The sequence below is a fragment of the Cydia pomonella genome, chromosome 21 (genome assembly GCF_033807575.1).
Source record: "Cydia pomonella isolate Wapato2018A chromosome 21, ilCydPomo1, whole genome shotgun sequence".
Taxonomy (NCBI): domain Eukaryota; kingdom Metazoa; phylum Arthropoda; class Insecta; order Lepidoptera; family Tortricidae; genus Cydia; species Cydia pomonella.
The window spans coordinates 2,348,873-2,362,109 of NC_084723.1; the positions used below are offsets into that span (position 1 = coordinate 2,348,873).

The 13,237-nt window shown below is 38.1% G+C and overlaps 1 protein-coding gene across 2 annotated transcripts in view; it reads right to left on the bottom strand.

The window, feature by feature from the left end:
* Positions 1-13,237, bottom strand: part of LOC133529545 (octopamine receptor beta-2R-like) — a 312,683-nt gene that overhangs the window by 233,471 nt on the left and 65,975 nt on the right. For both annotated transcript variants that reach the window (XM_061867289.1, XM_061867288.1), the window contains exon 2: positions 576-620. The gene's annotated coding sequence lies outside the window, so the exon portion shown is untranslated. The remainder of the gene's footprint in view (positions 1-575; positions 621-13,237) is intronic.

Genomic DNA, 13,237 nt, shown 5'->3' on the forward strand with positions numbered 1-13,237 from the left:
CCTGTAGGGCTAAGATGGTCGACTCTTTATCATTTGTCACCATGCCTGTCACGTTCTAACAAGTATGTAAGCACGATTGTGACGGGCATAGTGACAAGTGATCAAAATGGAACTATGCTGCCACAGCTGCAGAGAAGATTATCATTTCATTTCATTTATTGAGATTCCAACTGAGATTGTTAGTAATATATATATATATATATATGTATTTATTATTTATTTCCAAAATAGTTGTACAGCATAACAGTATATACTAAGTCACTGCAAAACTACAAACAAATTGAAACAAAAATAGGTTAACTAATAATATTAATGTACAATTACTAATTAGGCATCGACAGTTTCTAGGCAGGTTACCACACTAAGATATAACAGTACTATACTCGTACACAATAACGGGAATGTCAATAAATTAATGATGAATAAGAATAAATAAATTAATTGAAATTGGAAAGAAGTTAAGTTGAAGATTAGTTGGACAGCAGAGCTGAATTATACAAAAAGCATGTTTACCTAGCTTAAACTTAGACCTGTATCACTCAGTCAGGAAATAAATAATTCACAGTACAAAATACCTTAGAACTGCTGCAGCTTTTCCTCCAGCTGTATCCGCGCAGCAACTGCAAAGAAAGCATTTATTTTATTATTTACTGCCCGGGCGATATTGAAGCGCTTTAAAAGTTAACTTAATTGTAACACTCTGAAAAAGAACATGGCTATTAAATTGAGGATGAAATTCTTTATTGTTCTTTTATTCGTAAGCGCCATAGATTTTTCTATCGGCCCGATTCGAAGAATAATTAAGACACGTTTAAGATCTTTAAAAGATCGATAACTAAACATTTCAGCCGCAGCAGCAGGAATCGAGCCGCTTCTGTCAATTATACGACATACAAACGATGTGTAAATGAGAACTTATCTAAACCAGATCTTATCGTTATCGTATTAAAGGTTAGATTTGACAAGTCTGCGCGTCATCGTGAATGACACGAACTCTAAAAACGTTATTGGTGAGCAAATTATAAAAAATAGTGGGCAATAGTAGTACATTTCGATGCTAGTGCGGAAAGTATGTCATTACTTCATGAATGAAGAATGACATTTCCATTAAGGTCAGGGTAATAGAAATACTAGTTTGGAATTTTCATACCATCGGCATCAATAATAGCGGATGAGAGTGATGAGACATACGGCCCGATTCGAAGAATGAGATATGTTCTAGTTTAGGTAAGTTCTCATTTAGATATCGTTTGTATGTCGTATAATTCACAGAAGCAGCTCGATTCGGGCAACCAATGTCAATTTGACGGTAGAAATATCGTAGATAAATCTTATTGGGTGATCCCAAGTGGATTGGTAATCGTTGTGATCAACGGAATCGAAATAAACGTCAATTTTGACATGTCGTTTAGCTATCGATCTTTTAAAGATCTTTCCAAGATCTTAAACGTGTCTTAATCATTCTTCGAATCGGGCCGTTAGTGTCTGATCTAGCCCGTGTTATATTTTCAAAATATAAATTCTTCTTCTAAAAAAATAAAGTAGCCTTTTCCATAAAAATTAAGTTTTACTTATATATATATCTATGTGAATATAAGTCAAATGTGTTAATGAACCATTTGAATAGGTCCCCATTCAAATGGTTCTATATCCAATGTCATGACGTATCCATGAAGCAACTGTATGAATGGAGCAAATGGTGTCTGATATTCGTTAGATTATCACATAGGCATAGATTACATAAAGCCACAGAAGATACACCGCTCTGTAAACATATATTAGGGCGCTTGTCACGAAGACCAGGCTTTCTAGGTGAACGTAAATAGCAAAGTGAAGCTAACTTATGGGTAAATTCGAGATTTAGTCATGCGATCTGATTACGATACGATACTGATCTGTCAGTGTCAAAAGTGACATTTCTTTAACCAAAAACGTCACACAATGACAGATCGGTATCGTATCGGAACCAGATATCGAAAAATTTACCCGTAATGCAAGATAGGATATAAAATATACAAATACGCAAAACTGTATATTATCGTCCTTATGGCTGGGTATTATTTTTTTCTAGTTCAAATTAAACTCGAGCAGCCTGCCAACATCGATCAATCCTACGAATCAATTATGTATGTATTTTTTTTACATCCTGAATGCGAGCCTTTTAAGCCAAATCTCAAAACAAAACCAGAGAGCCATCTATTAAAACTATGGACAGTAGAGGTAAGGAAAAGAATATATTTGTATGAAAAGTGTCCATCAAAAAACCTAAAATAGGTGGCGCCACAATACATCGCAAACAAATTTATGACTTTGATAAAAAAATGCAAACGCTCTTGGTGCCGCCAATAACGTCTAAGTTCATGGCATGTCCTTGTGCTACCCTAGCGCCACCGGAGGAATTCGGAACTATTCACAGCTGACAGCTGGACACTTTAGCTACAGTTCTTCCATAAAAGATTGTACTTCTTACCCCTACCCTCCATATTAAAAACCTTGTGCAATCAATCCCATTTTGAATTCGTGACATTGACATTATATTATCTGCTATTCTATTTGTCGGACCCTGGCCCGGGGTGTCGTCGTCAATAGGTCCGTGTATGCTTGTAATTACGAAATAAGATGCAATGATGCAAGTTCAAATGTGCATTTTCAAATCACAATCAAAACAAATTATTAAACGATTACTACGATACACATCGATTTATATTAATTTAAGTTGGAAACGTGGTGTGTTCGTCGCAGAACTAGCTTAACGTCCGTCACGATTGAAGGCACGATTCAGAATGGCGGCCATGCTTCCTTTTTCCCACCAACTTCTATCGTCAGGTTGGTAAATGTCCGTTACTAGTTCTTCGCCGACGCCGACCGCACCCAAGCAAAATGCTTGACGTTTCCGAACACGCCAAAAGATGGCGTTAAAAGTAATGAGAATCAGTAAACACTTGAAGTCTTTGATAACTGTCAATAAATGGCGTTACAAGTTACAAAATCAGTAAACGACGCGCGCGCCGATGTAATTACAATTTCTTAAATCTATCACGTGCGGCGCCACTGTAGCCACTCTGCGACATATTTATTATTTAATCTGTATCGTTAGTCCTCCTTTGATTAGACGGCACAAACGACCGCCTAATCCTATGGGAGCCTATCGGGATTAATTAAGTTTGACTGTACTTTCAACGACAAAACGTCCTAACTCCCAAGCAACTTCCATAACGCCGCCATGCAACTTTATACCTTACCGTAATTGTCTTAAGACTTAAATTATTTTGTGATTTCGGATGACACGAAATTAGCTTAAGTGAAAAGGATTAGTAAAGTCCTGTCGTTCAGTATTATATCTTATTGTGTGACAATAAAGTAGAAATTTGGGCTTTAGGTTGACTTTTGTGATAGTAAGAGTTCCATTACATGGTATATTGGATGTATTGTGTGTTAAGATTCAGCTAAAACAGCGTAAATGCGTAGGATACGGAAGCGGTCGAATTTGTTTTCGTAAATGTCGGGATGTTCTTCTTTACAGTTCGCATTTCTCAACGGATTTTTGTGAACGTTGCTCGACATATTTCTCTACACCGAGGAACATCAACGGGAGCACGCATTGGCGGACCGACGCAGACTGAGGGCTAAATATGATATTAACATACTTTTTTTATTTAAATTCCTACAAATCAAAACAACCAAAACAGCCTACATAAAATTACATGAACCAAATGGAATGAGAAATTCCAACCGTTGAACATGAAAAATGAATTTTAAAATCGCGATTCAATACGGCTTAAACTTTTCCGTTTAAGGTTATCGCATATTCAACAACCAGCGTAGCCTATTTTACAAACTTTTACTTTACTCGCAATGTTTGTATGTATGCAAGTTTGGGTCAAATCTTGCAAGTTAAATTAGACCCATTTCCTATTATTCGTTGGAGCTGAAACATCACATACACATTACTAAAAGTTGCATAATATTACAGCAATTTTCGTCTATCAAAATTACTTCAAAGTCTTTATAGAATTAGCTTAAATAAACTCCACTCTTCTGTTTTCTGTGTCGGTTTAAACTATTATGTATCTTCTTCTTTGCCTGTCCCTCTTCCTAGTTTATCTGTGGTCGGGTCTCCTTGTATGTCTGGGCCAGAGTGCTCTGTTCTGTCTTGTCTGCGTACTCAGGTTCTCTTTCCAGATCTCTTTTTAACCACCAAGTGTCGGGTGGTCTTCCCCTTCTTCGGGATTGGTTGGGTATATTTAGGGCCTTTTTAACAGAATGGTCACCATCACGTCTAAGGATATGGCCGTACCAGCGTAATCGACTTTTCTTTACTTTTTCAACAATACTAATCCATTATGTAATTTTGATAAATATAAAACATAACCTCTTTATGCAGTTTTCAATTTGACATCTTCTTTTATTCCTGTATAGTTCAGAATTCGATTGGAATAAAATGACAAACAGAACTTGGGTTGAGACGGCGTCGATCCAATGCCAAGTAAAAAAGTATGCATTAACCTTTAAAGTGGTAGTTGAAACGAATTCCTTTATTTTACATTTTTCTATGTTTTACACTTTTTTTTTACTTTTTTCACACGCGTATTGGATTACCTTAACTGTGAAATGGAATTTTGAGGTTTTATCCAGTAGAGTAGATTTTTGCATCCACGTTAGTATTACGTAACACAATATCACCTATTTTTGCTGCAAGTTTATTGCCAAACCTTTTTACGGCTAGTTTTGATTTCTATAACACTTGAAATTAGTGATGTAAATGTAATATTGTTTTTCATAATCCCACTTTTGACATATTCTCACATACAGAACCAAAATAACCTAAGAACATAATATTTATAAGATTCTGTATTTTGTTTTAATTGATTGTGTACTTTGTTAATTGTGTATTTCTCTGTTTACCTGTGTTTTTAAATTGTGTGTAATTGCACCAAACAAATAAACGCTTTATCTATCTATCTATCTATCAAAATTCCTAGCCGCAGCAGCCCACTACCTGGAGTCAAAATCTACACCCACAAATATTAATTAAATCTAGTGATAAGCTTAGTCTAATTAGTTTTAAGTATGTATGTAACCCATAACTTGCATGTCTGGTTTAACTGTTAATGTAAGTTGATGAATAAATAAATTAAAAAAATGAAACATTCAACTGCAAAGAACATTGAGCAATAATCTCTAATATGAACGGGAACTTTCTAAGTTGAAGCTTGAATGAGAATTTACTCAAGAAAGTTTTGGAAATTTTAAGAACATTATGGAACTTTTACATTACTAACGGCTATCGCTGACCGTCAGATGCTTAATACTTTTTTCGTCGACATCCTCATCATCATTTTAGCTTTCAATCGCCCACAGCTGAGCCTCTAAACCTCTCTTCGTGTACACCACTTATCCCGGTCCTGGGCGAGTCTTATTCAGAAGTGTCCCGCGATTTTTTGGATGTCATCCTCCCAACGAGCCAACGGACGCCAGCTTCTTTCATCCGAAAGCGACCACCAATCTGTCAACATGTTGGTCCACCTGCTATTACTTCCATTTTAGCTTGGTAATGACGTCACCCACGTCTCGCACCTTGGTGCCGCGTCGGATCTCAACATTCCCGCCGCGCATAAGTAAAAAGTTGTTACCAAAACTCGCTTACGTTTAGTTAGCGTCGTCAATAACAACACTACAATGGGCATATCTAAAAGATCATAAGCGCCTAGTATAGTTAGCAAATCGTTCACAACTGTGGACCTTATTTTATTCTAACAAAGGATAATTTCGTATACATACATGGTACCACGGTACAAAGTTGAAGTGTTTACGTCATTTTTCTATTGAGTTGAATATGTGGGGCATCCTATGTAACGGGCGACAATGTAGGGAGACTATTCTGATATATATACATATCTGTAGAATGTTTAGAGCATAGTTCGTTGTTCGCGTTGGCCTAGTGGTTAGGACTTTCAAACCAAAGGTCACAGGTTCGAAAGCCGGTTCGTAGGTATAGTTGAAGAAATATAAAGCGAGCCGATCTTGTTTATACTTATTCGAGAGATATACTCACTTAATATTTCGTCAACTCTATCAAAGATTTCCATGGATAATATGTACAAATGCAATTTAATATTTTACCAGTCGCTTTTCGGTGAAAGAAAACATCATGATAAAATCTGAATAAAGCCTAGTTTTTCCTCTGTTTTAGAAGGTGTCAGTTATTTTTGTAAATACTTGTGACTGTGCCAATTTTTGTAATAAGGTTTTGGATCTCATGAACACCAAAGACTTATGTAAAAGTAAAATGCACTAATAAGTCAAACCGGTATTCAATCAAGATCAGAGCCCCTAGTGTAAATTTATTCGATTTCGTGACGTGACGAACGCGTTTGCGTTAAGTCTCATTTAGTATGGGATTTAGAAACAGCGTGCCAAGCGGAACGTTATGGATACTCAAAATTTACACTAGGGGTTTTGAATATGAAAAACAACTAGGTATGGCACAATACACACTTGCATTTCGAATAAGCAATCATCGTCTTGTGTTAAGCCCGGAGGCCGATTCATATTGAACAACTTGTTATGGTTTTGATCTGTGTCATTCACGACGACGCGTGCCTTCTCGCGTGTCATTTATTTATTTAATCTTTATTGCACATGGCGGACTTAATGCCTTATGGCATTCCCTACCAGTCAACCAATAGGTTACACCAGAAAGATTAAGTAGGTGCAGTGTCTTTTCAAGTAATTGAATTTGTATTGATACATACATAATTATATGTATACCAAGTTGATGAAGAAGAAAGTTTGTCAAGGAAATACTTGCGCAACATGCGCTTGAATGTGAATTTGGTCTGCGCTTGTCTGATAGAGTGTGGGAGAACGTTCCAAAGACGGATTGCCTGGACAGTGAAAGAAATGGGCATGAAACCCGTTCGGTGTTGGGGGACAGTGTGTTTAAAGACTACGGGAAGAGCGAGCGTGGATGACAAGACATATATTTTGATAAGAATTTGAAGATAGCTCACACTGATTGGCGCGTAATGAAATAAAAGTCGTACGTGACATGCGCGCTAATCACTAATACGATCGTCAAGGTCGTGTCAAAACTAGTTCAAAACTATACATCAGGTGAATTTGTGCCATACGCTACATAGCTTGGTTTGCAGGAGAACGAAAAGCAAAAATATTCTTATTTCGAAAAGTTTCATATTTAAGAAAGATTCAACTTATTCAACATTTATGCACATATGTCTACTTTTTATAGTACCACACAAATATTTTGATTATAGTAGTAATTATGAAATAAAAGCATTTTTATTATTGCCATATTCGTCTTTTATGAGTCCAACAAACCCCTCCAACTCCTCCGACACAAAGATGTTCAGAAACGACACATGAAAAGATGCAACATTGAGCCCTCTCAGTGGGAAGGTTTGGCAGCACATCGTCCTGAGTGGCGCAGGCTGGTGCAGGGCAATGTGCGCGATTTCGAGGAGCAGCGTAAAGCTGACCTCGACGCTAAACGCGACGAGCTGAAAACACACCAGCCTGCGTCCATTCACTACCATTACGTAGCTGGTGTCCTCGCATGCCCTCAATGTCAAACCTTAAAGATCGGCTACGTCAGCCATCTTCGGGCGCATGAGCGCCGAGCTAACCAGGAGTCGAAGTGGTCGCCATGGTCGAAATCTGCCGGAAAGATCATCATCATCTTTTATGAGTAAATGTAAAACTGACAATGTATTTATGTCATGACACAAAGTTTACAATGCAACAGGTTTACAATGTATAATTTCCTGTTATCGGAGTGTAAATTATCGTATAGTAAAATGCGGATATGGCACAATATTCAATAATAATATATATTTTTTTAAACCGATATGTGTCTATTACAGCTTTCGTAACTAACAAATTATGGATTTAATTGTCCGATTTTTTTTAATGTTTTTTATATCATTTCTTTTTTGCTCAGAAATGGATATGGAACAAACGTATTCTTAGCCGACGCATAATTAATCCGTCTAAGTAGTAGGCAGAGTTACATCTGTTTCGTTATTACTCCTATTAATTTGAACAATGGTTTTAATTCACAATGAGCCGCAAGTTAAGATTGTTGAGTTTGTAAATGTCCATTATTTTCTTGATTGCCTAAATTGCCTCTGAATTTTGACTACCTAATTACAGTACAATGATAAAAAGAACATTAGATTGTAGAGGATTCTGTAATTTGTTGTTGTACCAATTGGAGATGCGCAAAACGCTTCACAGAGACGCAATGATTCATTAATATTTTTCGCTCGCGGAGATATAAATATCACTCATTTCGCTCAGTAGATGTGTAGACTATATTGTGCACGAAATAAATCAATCCGCTAATAAGTGCGATTCCCGACACCCTCCGAATTCTTCCGAACCGCTCCGAACCTTTTTTGTGGCAGGAAATTGACAGATACAGCTGCAGTTGACATCCGAACGTCACCTTTATTGTGCTCAGTGAAGCTTGCTCTCTTGCTCAAGATTTTTTTAGGTACAAATCCTACTTCAAGACGATAATTGGATAGTCCTTATCGAAAAATTTTTGGTAACTTGGTTTTCGTATTCATTTAATAAACAATAAGCGATAATACAATGTTAAACGGCAAAAAGTAGATTCCCATAAAAATTTCATGCTTAATTCTCGTCACAAAACTGACAGCAATTAACTTTTCTTAACTACTCACGCTAATTGTGGGTATACTATTTTCTTAAAACTCCCTTTTACTTTAACAATATACATAATGGATATATACAGATGATTACTATCACTAGTTTATATCTAAAATAGGCCCTTGAGGAGTACCAAGGATGCTGGCGGCATTTCCTCGTTGTCACCAGCCAGCCGCCAGCTCTCGGTCATCAGTTACGTCAACCAAACGTTTCGAGATCTCTAAAAAACTTGTGCGCGCTGGGACGCCATGGACCCAGAAACTTTATTTTTAAAAGTGATTATGGAATATCAATATTTATTTATTCATCCATATATCTACACTTTTTATCCTTTACTCGTATGTATACACCATACGCAAGTACTCGAAAAAACATAAGAATATAACATAATCTTTCCGTACCACGCAGTCTGAGTCTCAGGGCCAAAGTCATTGCAGCACGGAACAATGCATTACGAGTACTACATACATACATGTTTACATATAGTACACGTGAATAGTATGGTACAATGTATTTATATAGATTCAGTCGTAGGTTTTATATTAGCCTATGTTGGAGATTATAGATATATCTCGAAAAGCCGCCTAGTTAAGTGGGACTAGACTGGACATGTCTGCCGCATGCAGAATGACTTGTGGGTCAAGATAACCATGGAGTGGGAGCTACACGAGTTAAACCGGAGATCCGGCAGACCTCGTTGGCGATGGCGAGATAACTTAGACTACTTTTAGAGAGAGTGAGTGATCTGTCGATACCCCCCTGTCGCGGGTCGCTTCCCCACCGACTGGTGGGGTGGTCATATGGCCGTCATTTTGGGGACGGTGTGGGTAGCTGGTGTAGGCCAGCTCTTCGCTACCGATCGTTATCCAACCCCACGGCCTTTTAGAGAGACTGGCTAGTTGTAGCTTAAAACCGAGACGTGTGGACGAAGAGGGGGGGCGGGGGTTGCCTAGCAGTGGGATTATTTTAGAGTACACACTGGCATGTAACACTTCATGTCGTATACGTCCAAGATACTGAAGTATTTCCACCTAACGAGCCCGATCCCGATTTAAAAATTTGTAATGGTTTTCAACTAGTTTTAATCGATATAGCGGGCTATATATCTTAGAGGCGTGTTCATGTATTTTCATTTCTCTTGCTCTAAAAGTGGGTCATTGTTGATCTAAGAATTGTGCAGAAAGTGATACGTTTTACATATGAAGTTAATTTTTTTATAATTTTGGTTTTAAATGTATTTGCTGGAAATGCTGTAAAATTGTATACTTAGTTATGTTTTTTTTTTAATACACGTGTATTTTATTTTCCTTTTCCTCTTATTCGAAATGAAAAGAAGAGTGTGTATGTATAACTCGGGTAAAAGGCATCATTTCATCCCTTGGTTAACAATCTGCTACTTTGGAACATTTGTTTGTAAAGGTGTTTACAGTACATATGGGGCTACTTTATAGCACTAGTGCGAGAAGTAGCATATTACGTTACTGTGTCGAACATTTAAAGGGCCATATGTACTGTAAAACGTTGTACGATACATGTGCGAATAGGTAATTCGCAACTCGTGTCGATTTAAAACACTCCCTTCGGTCGTGTTTTAATTTATCGCCACTCGTTTCGAATTTCCTATTTTTCGCACTTGTATCGTAATGTACTATTTTGTACTCGAATATACATATAATATAAGTTTCTCAGCATTCGAAAGTCCTTTCTTTTGTTTTAGAGTTGTAATAAAAAATTACCATTACTGTACCCCTAGTGTAAATAAATTCGATTTTGAAACGTGACGTACGCGTTTGCGTTTAGTCTCATTTTGTATTGGATTTAGAAAGAGCGCGCCAAGCGGGACGTTTTGGAAACTCAAAATCCTATACAAAATGAGACTTAACGCAAACACGTTCGTAACGTTATGATGTCGATAAAATTTACACTAGGGGTACTGATTGTGCGTTATGACTAAATTTTATTTTCTATCATGTTTTAATTCTTTGTGTGGATTATCACAATTTATTTTAGTAATGACACCATTCTTGGTACAAGATACCTATTTACAATTATTTATTAAAAGCTAAAACATTAAGAACAAGCAACCATTCCTGTCGACACTCATAAAAATTCACCAAACTTTGTTAGTATTATTTACGAATACCCGCAAAACAATGCAAAATTCACTTAATAAAGCTGCATCTCCACTTGTGTTTCGTGGAATGAAAAGAGCCATTCAGATCTGCGATGCCTAGATGTGTATTTCTATTGGTTGCAAGATAGAGTCCACTTTTCGGACCACCAGTGTATCATGACATGATTTCTTTTTTTATACTACGTCGGTAGCGAACAAGCATACAGCTCGCCTGGTAGTAAGCAGCCTCCGCAGCCTATGGACGCCTGCAACTCTTACTTGAGCGTTGCCGACCCTAACGCCTCGCACCCTCGTTGAGCTCTGGCAACCTTCCACACAGGCAGGAACACAATACTATGAGTAGGGTCTAGTGTTATTTGGCTGCGATTTTCTGTAAGCTGGAGGTACTTCCCCAGTTGGGCTCTGCTCTAGATCTGGAATGACATCCGCTGTGTTATGCCTTACCACACAAAGCAAGATTACATTCACAATGCCCGGACGTAGTTTAAGGACATACCCGGGTCCAAGTTTCGGTTCCCAATAATGCGTAAGGTCACAGATTTTAATTGTTTATTAGTACAAATTAATTTATTTTCAATAGTACCGTTATGAAAACAAAAATTAAAGACCGTGACTGTGCCTACTCGGAGTAAGCACTCGTATTACACTGAATTAGGGTGGTCGCTACGAGTAAATTTCCCCCTTTCGTTTTCTTTATGAAAGTGTCGATTAAATTGTCGTATAATATCAATTTTAATTATATTTCGCACCTCAACCTTACACTGGTTTGGTCCAACCGTATGACTGTATTGAACAATCGGAATGAAAACCAACCTAAAAAACCACCTGAAAGCGCCCCAACTTTTAATTTGTGGAGCGTGCGTGTGGATGTGACACTATTTTAATTTTTTTTTTTTATAACCATAGGCAAGCGTTTGACCACGATCTCACCTGATGGTAAGTGATTTACGTGCAAATTGTACAAGGCAAAATTGGAAAAGAGTTTTTAAAGATTAATTAGATTTATTTTTAGAATTAGTTTCTGAGTTTGTAAATTAATTAATTTAAATGTATACTTGTAAAACATTCAGAAAATATCGTTGAGCTAGGTTAAAAAAATGTTTTTTTTTTAATAATGTCAATGTGTAAGTAAATTAATTATATGATAATGAAGTTTATAATTTCCGTGCGAAATGTTTTTAGCTTCATTGCTTAACAGTCGCCATCGAATATATCGGAGCTGCCGAGGTGCTCAGAAATATCTGAACACGCACTCTGGCGCCCTGACAATAGAGGCGTGTTCAGATATTTGTGAGCACCTTGGCCGCTCCGATATATCTGATGGCGACTGTACCGGTCTAAAGTAGGTAGGTAAAACGGGTTACCACTACCTGATTAGAAATTATTTTGCGGATAAGCTAATTTTTTTTTTAATTTCTTAGCCTATTTGTGTGTCCCACTGCTGGGCAAAGGCCTCCCCCCTCGCTTTCCAATCCTCCCTGTGCTGAGAATAATGCCGCCAATTCCGGTGTAAGGGGGCCCAAACAACACCTTTCGAGCTTCAAGTCATCCTCACCTACTCGTGGCACCCTGCTAAACAACGAACGAGGCTCTGACGACCTACCAACCCGCACTGGACCAACATCGTGAACAACTCCCCGTTACGGCCCCGAGTGCCCAGCATTAGAGATGCTAAGTATCCCCGGGCGGAGACGATCGCAAATTACAAAGGAATTCAAGTCGGTGGCAAACAAGCATACGGCCTGCCTGATGGTAAGCAGTCTCCGTAGCCTATGTACACCTGCAACTCCAGAGGAGTTACATGCGCGTTGCCGACCCTAACCCCACCCCCCTCGTTGAGCTCTGGCAACCTTACTCACCGGCAGGAACACAACAGTCACAACACTATGAGTAGGGTCAAGAGTTATTTAGCTGCGGTTTTCTGTAAGGTGGAGGTACTTCCCCAGTTGGGCTCTGCTCTAGATCTGGAATGACATCTGCTGTGCTGTGCCCTACCATACAAGGCGAGATGACATTCACATTGCCCATACCTCTCTTTTGGACGTAGTTTAAGGACATACCCGGGTCCAGGGCCAGCCCGGGTCAAGTATCACAGAAATCATCATTCTACACAGAAGTAAAGAGCAGAAGCGAGTTCTTCACAATATCATCAATTCACGCACACATTCACAGCGATCATTCCACATAACTCAGGCGAGCAAAGACATACCAAACTTAATTAAGTTTAGTAAGCCTTCTAATCCTACCACTAGCCGGCTCTGAGTTTTAAGCTCCTGAATTTTGGAGACTATGACGTAATAGGAGACCTTTTAAATGTAGTCGTATTTCATTCGGAATTATGTTCTTTAGAGTAGTTGGAAGGACAATGGAGATTCCTCTTCAGGTATGCTTTGAAATGAACTTTTTTTG